Genomic DNA, 7,340 nt, shown 5'->3' on the forward strand with positions numbered 1-7,340 from the left:
CAAATGGAAAACCCCTTTCTCATCTTTGTTTCATCTTCTGAAAGGCACAATCTCTTTCATCAAATCATAGATGCCGAATCTCCAATTTCACCAGAAGCTACCGATCGCGTTCTTGCCACCATCAAGCAACATTCTGCTCTTCTAGAAGGACTCACGGACAAGGAAAAACGACAGCTACTTGCTCTTGCCCGCCACATCACCGCCACACCATTCCCCATTCCGACTGAGACATCAGTCGCGACTGCCATGCCTGAGCCACTACCAGCGACAGTATCTCAATCTCCATCTAAACCTGTGGTATCTCCCTTGTCTCTCTCTCCTCTAGAACATGCTTTGTCTACTTCTAGAAAAATTGATTTCAATGTCTCCTTACCTGAGCAATTTGTATCTACTATGCCTAGTAGTTCGATAAATGTGCGTTCTTTACCCTTACTTAATGATCCTTATGATCCGGCCTCACACTACTTGTCCAGTAGTCCCACACCTTTGGTTTCTTTCTCTGATTTTGTGAGTTCACTGCCGTCGAATTTCTCCATTAGAAATATTGCACAACATTTATCTGCTCCTGTTTTGACTATGTCATGCTCTGCCTTATCTATACCCATAAACATTCCTGCCTCACTGTCCAAAACCGAACATGCACCTCTGTCCGTGTCACCTACTCAGGACTCTGTCCCACTTATTACTGTGCCTCTGTCTAAGTCTTCCCGGAAGGGAAAAGCAAAATTGTCTGATGCAGGTCATGCCGAGAAGAGAAAATTTTCAACTATAGATGATGTGGATATTCACTCTGAACGTAAACATCATAGGAGGGGGTCCACTCTTCCACCCAGAATTACTCGGTCCCGAGCCCTAGCTGAAACACCTGCCGTACCTGTCCCATCCGGCTCAAAATCAAAGCGGTCGAGCAAAGTTTATAAACCAAGGCTTCTCTCACCCAATTTATTAGCCGATTGGAATACCCATGTCAAACGTGACTTCATCCTCGAAAAGTCTATAAGTGACGAAGAATTGGCTGCAAAATGCAACGTTATCCCACTTTTACGTGATCAGAATTTACTTGCCTCTCTAAGGCATGTTGGTCCATACTCCGCATGGTTGACATCCGAGTTCTATACAAATTTGACCCTGGACACATTTACTGAAGGTTCTGCACGGTTTCATCAAGTCTTCATTCGGGACAAATGGTATCCCTTCGGGCCAACAGAGATCAATGCTTATTTGGGCACACCTAATCATCCTGCTTCTTCGGATCTTAGCCCACACTTGTTGGCTGCCGCACTGACTCATAATAAAGACGTCTCCTAGCCGAGTGAAGGGCTCACAAGCTTGAAACTCACCACTGTCTATTCTGTGCTTCTTCGTCTTGCGTCAGCAAATTGGGTCCCGGCTGTGCGTCGTCATCTTGTTTCGGAATAACTCGCTGGCCTACTCTACAAAATCAGAAACCGTCTCCCTTTCAACATGGGGATGATTATTTTCTCTCACTTAATGTCTTTTTTGCAGAAGAAAGAAGCAAAGGTCCATCTCCCATATCCAAGTTTGATTTTTGGGGTGCTTTAAGAACATGGTTTTAAGCCGTATAAGGAAGAAGTGATTACCGCCCATGACAATGTTTATATATTTGATGATCGCCTCACGCAAAAGGGTCACTATGATGATCGGGCTTCTCTTAATCAGCTTCCCGATATTCCGCCTCCAGCTCCACTGGTTTCTGCTCCAGCTTCGTCCGCTGACACGGCGTCTGCCTCACGTCCGGGTTCCAGACCGGTTCCCAAAGAGCCTCAAACATTGGTTGATCGTAGACAAATCGTTATAACTCTTGAGACCTCAATTGCTCAGATTCGACAATCAGTTGCTTCTCAACAAGCCACCATTTCAGGCTTTGAAAACCTACGTGATGCATAGCTAAAAGAGGTTGCTCGCATGGAGGCCATTCACACTCAAATTTTGGCTGACACTGGTGCTGCTACTTCTGGTTCAGATTCTGAAGATGAAGATGATGATTCCGACTCGGGCACCCCGTCTGCACGGTAAATCTAATCCACTATTATGATGTTCACCTTCCTTTGTCATTTATTTGGCAAACAGGGGGAGTTTTTGGAGTAAGGGGGAGTATTTTTGGATTTTGTGTCAATGGTTCCTTTGGAAGCTTCGTGTTAACTTTGGGATTATTTTGGAAATAATAGGGATTATTATGGAGTGGTATATTTTGGATCATTATGAAGTTATTGGAAGTTTTTATCCCATATTATTGGAAGTTTTGTTCTATCGTTTATGGAATAAATAGGAGTATTATGTTAGGGGGAGTAGTAATCCTTTTTGTGCTCTTAATGACATTATGTATGGGATGTTACTACTACTCACATGAACAAGGTGAATTCGATCCTACTGTGTGCAATCCACGGCTTGAAGTTCTTTTTAATCAGGTACACTATTCACAAATGGTCCAAAAAGAAATTAAGTCTAATTTTTGTTTTTTCTTTTCCATTATTATCTTTGTCTTGTTCAGTACCTATACTAAGGGCTATTAATAAAATTAAATTGATTCTCAAGTTTTGCCCAAAGTATTTAATACTTAAGTTTTACCAAATAAAATGCCAAATGGGGAGATTGTAAGTGTAAAATTATTTACACATTAAATTTATTGGCTATTTTATTTAGTAATAGTTTTAATTAGTTTGTAATTAAGCAATTAATTAGAGATGGTATAATTTATTCTATTTTGGACCATGTGATACCTAAGTATGTGGATGGGATGCATTGATGAATGAAGAAGTCAGCAACGCATGAAGTTGTCAAAGAAAGCAAAAGATGTGGCTGTGAATCATTCGAACAAATGAAGGCTATGATTAAGGATCACTAATGAGGTTTATCATCTAGTATTTAAGGAAGCTGTTCGAAAGAAGAAGATTGCCAACTTTGAGATTAATATTCACGAGCGCATATCTGATTTACAAAGCTTTCCATTTTAATGTGGTTTATTATTTAATTCTTGAGAATATTCAATCTGTACTACTTGATCAGTATGTGGTACTGCTGAAGCATCTTGTGAAGATTGTTCGGGTATTCGTGTGTCAATCCTGGATAGGTGTTAGAAAGAGTGGTAGTGGTAAAGGCTGGAGGCCATCTGTATTTACCTCTTGTAATACTCCTTTTGGTGAACATCTATACTGGATTGGGCAGACGTGGGTTGCCCCGCAGACGTAGGAGAAGGAGCTCCGAACTGCGTAACAATTCTTTTGTGTTTTTACATTCTTTTATGCTTTCGGCTTTCATTATTTACATTTGCTTAAACAAGTTTAATTAATGAATGGAACTAGTGCATAATTTAATTAACAAGTAAAAATACATTGCTTTTTATTTTTCAAGTTTCACAGTGCAATTTGATATATGGTTGAAAGCAATCTAGTTCATCAGGTTACCTCAATGGATTTCACTCTGCCAACCATTGTAGCAACTTTGGCTACCACTTTTCTACTAATCACTTTAATCTACAACCTCGTATTTCACGAAGGTTCGACCCAAGAACCACCGGAAGCCGGCGGTGCATGGCCAATAATTGGCCATCTCCACCACCTCGCTGCCCCTCAAGCCACCTTCAAAATCTTGGCCGACATAGCTAACAAATACGAGCCTATATTTCGAATAAGGCTCAGCTCGAAACAAGTGTTGGTGGTAAGCGACTCGTGAATCGCCAAAGAGTGCTTTACAACTAACGACAGAGCGCTCGCAGGCCGGCCCAAGGCCTTAACTTCGGAGATCATAGGATACAACTACGCCATGTTTGGGCTGAGTCCGTACGGTGAGTACTGGCGCCATGTCCGCAAGGTTGTGGTGCTCCAGCTACTGTCCAAGTTGATGTGGCAGCCCAAACCGTTGAATCTTTTTGCTTTGGCAAAGGAAATGACTCCCCAGTCAAAGTCTTCTCATCTGCATCACATTCCCCTTCCACAACAATTCCATCAATTGGTATTACCTCACCAGCCTTAACAACAAGAATGGTGTCCACTTTGACTTCATTAGCATCAAGTATTTCACCAGTTTCAGCTAAGACAGCTCTTTGTGGGACAACATTTACCAGTGATGACATAACAGCCATGGCCTAAACAGTGAAGTAGTTAATAATGTACTTTTTTTTCCAGAAAAGTAAAAATTTATAGAGGGAATAATATAATGCTGTTGGCCTGTTTGCAAACCTTGTGACTTGCCCTTGACTCCAGCCATTCACCTGTGGTGAAAAGGAAGACGATTGTAGTAGCTTCCCAGTAATCATGTAGAACAATTGAACCTACAACTGGACACACAGAGAAAAACATAAAAATTAATTACAAAAAAACATAAGTTTGGTATATTTCCACCATTTTGCCTTTCATTTTTAGATGCTTTATATCTACACATAAAGGAGATCAGAGAATTCTTTCAAAGCTACTTTTTTCTTTTCCAACATTAAAACTCCACTAGCTAGAGAGTTCCATCAATAATATTATTACCTGAAATTATCATAAGAATGTTAATGTCAAGTGTGAGATTGCGCAACGCCGCCACGACCCTTCTAAAAATGGGAAAGCTGCCGGCGACGGCGGCGGCAACGGCTAACCATTTCAAGGGTGCATACACATTTAAGAAAGGAGAGCAGTAGCAGGATTCCACAAACAACCGCATAAGGACTTGGCAACATTTTTGGGTGATCTTTTGTTTCTCCATTCATGCTTGCCTCCAAACTTGCTTTATTTAGTGCCCTCACTGCTCATAATTAACCACAAGCTAAGGATATTAATAAATTATTATTATTCATTAATCCAATCTACCATACTCAACACCAAATTGAATTGTACACTTTTGCAAAAAAAATTCAACCTAAATTCAACACCCAATGTTCATTATGGTAGCTGTTGCATGAGTAGAATATTACTTACTCTATTACAATGTATTATCTGACCTACTGAAGTACAAAAAATCAACCGATAACTTCCTAGAGAATCACTCCGTGTCACTAAACCACAAGGTCATAAGCTATCTTGGTGACTTGGACTAACTTAATTGTGTGTATTATGTATAGATATAAAAGAGCAAAGACATGTATAATAAGCAGTATTGCAAAAATCCTGCCTAGGCACTGGTCGACTGCCTAGCCTATCACCATAATTGGTGGTCTAAGCGCTCAACTAGGCCGTCTAGGTGCTGATTGCCTAGGCCTCTTAGGCACCAACTAGGTCACCTAGTCGGGCAATTAACTATTGTTCTCTTCTTTTTTAAATGTGTTATTTTACTCAAAATGACATCATTTTGAACGAAATAACCTTAAATTATTCAAACTCTAGATGTTTTTTAAGTTAATATTTAATATTTTAATATTAACTATTAAAGTATTAAATAATTTATAATTATTAAGTCTTAAAAATTGATAGCTAATTAAATAAGGGATGTCAATCTTAGTTCGAAAATGATGAGCTGGGCTGACAAAATTGAAAAATTTTAGAGTTAGAACCAAAATATTTGTAGCTAATAAATAAAAAATGACTTATTAAGTCCAAAACTGATAAGCTTGGTGGCTCACTAGCCCGAAATTTAGTGGGTTAGTCCAATATCTTGAACCACTTAAAACTATTCTTTGTAACAGAAATGATGCCAAATAAAATATACATGCTCGAAATTGAGTGCCTGCTTTTGCCATAAACGAGAAATAAATTACTGGAACACAAAAGTTTTCTTGTAGCTTGCCAGCTTGGAGACATATGTACAGAACTAAAAAAAATTTATCACCAAAAAAGTGATTAAAATTTTCTAAAATCACAATTTTTTAAGGTATTGAATTTTTTTCGATCATATTTAATAGATGGTAGGAACTTCTTATCACCGTCTATAGTGATTGGAAAAGATTTTTTTTTAAAAAAAATTAAAATTTCAATTTACGTACTTTTCTAGATTGCTAAACGACTGTGGCAAGTATCATACTAATGGATTTCATTCTCATCACAAGACAATATATATATTGAAGTAACCGTGGCACTCGCGTTGCATGTAATCTACAATTACAAGCTCGGCCATTTTACTTCAATATAACCAACCGGTTTTATCTTCCGACTAGTGATCCACTTAGGATCCAGAGGTTTTACAACCTGGAGGAAGAACAACCAGTTCCAAGTATGATTCTTTAAGATAGAATCTACTTCACCTCGGTAGCCTCTCTCGGGTTGGTCCACCTCACTACTGGAAATTATAAAATTTCCGACCACCTGAAAGTGATCTTAAATCAAGTTGATACCAAAAAGTGGTCGAAAATAGCAACAAAGGTTTTCCCGGATACCAAAAGTGGTCGAAACAAGGTTTTCGACTTGATTTAAGATCACTTTCAGGTGGTCGGAAATTTCATAATTTCCAGTAGTGACCTGTAGAAGTCATCATTTCTACATACGTTCGAGGCTCATTTTCTAACAACTTTGTCAGAAAATTCAGCTTATTTTCTAGTAAACAAGTTAGAATATGCGCAGCACATTCTAACATGTACGTTAGAAAATATGGACCAAAGGATTTTTCAATCATAGCTCTCTTGCTACGTCTAGCTTTGAGCTCGGGTTCTCTTTCATACACTCTAACCACAGCTACGTCGAAAGTTCATTTCAACGAGCTAGGTCCTTCATTGAACCTTCACAAAAATACATCTTCAAAAGAACGATGAATTTCTTGATTCAATTTATCGTGTTCTTGTGTACATCCAAACTATAGGACTCGTGTACTAAGAACCAATACACCATAAGGGTTGTGGAGTAGGTGGTGTGCATCTTTGATAAGTGGCTTGACTCATGTTGGCACAAAATCCTTGAGTAGGTTGTTGAGGAATATGGTTGGTGGGGTTGAGCATGTAACAATTTTCCGCAAAGTGATTCCCACCACAAAATGAGCACCATTGAGGTTGTGATGTGAATGTTTGATATGAACTTTCTTGAAAATATCCTTGTCTTGAGTTGGCAAAATTTGAGAAAGAGAATTGTTATTCCATTCCTCCATATTCTTGATTCATATTCCAACTCATCTCATAACCCTGAGAAGGAGGGTAGAATAGTGGCATGGTTCCTTGAAATTCATATCCATCCATAAACTAAAAAAAAATAAAATTGTTAATAAAAATAAAGATAAAAATAAAAATAAAAGATAAAAAAAAAAAGATTAGACTCCTAGAATAAAACTTTCACTAATGTTAATACTAAAACCCCACTTCCCCGGCAACGGCACCAATTTGATGCGTAGTATATTTGCAAACAAATAATACTCGGAGTACGAGTTATCGATCCACAGGGAAGTGGTTGTATCAAGCACTAGTTACTAATTTATTCATT

This window comes from Ipomoea nil, unplaced genomic scaffold (genome assembly GCF_001879475.1).
Source record: "Ipomoea nil cultivar Tokyo-kokei standard unplaced genomic scaffold, Asagao_1.1 scaffold2387, whole genome shotgun sequence".
NCBI classification, from domain to species: Eukaryota; Viridiplantae; Streptophyta; class Magnoliopsida; order Solanales; family Convolvulaceae; genus Ipomoea; species Ipomoea nil.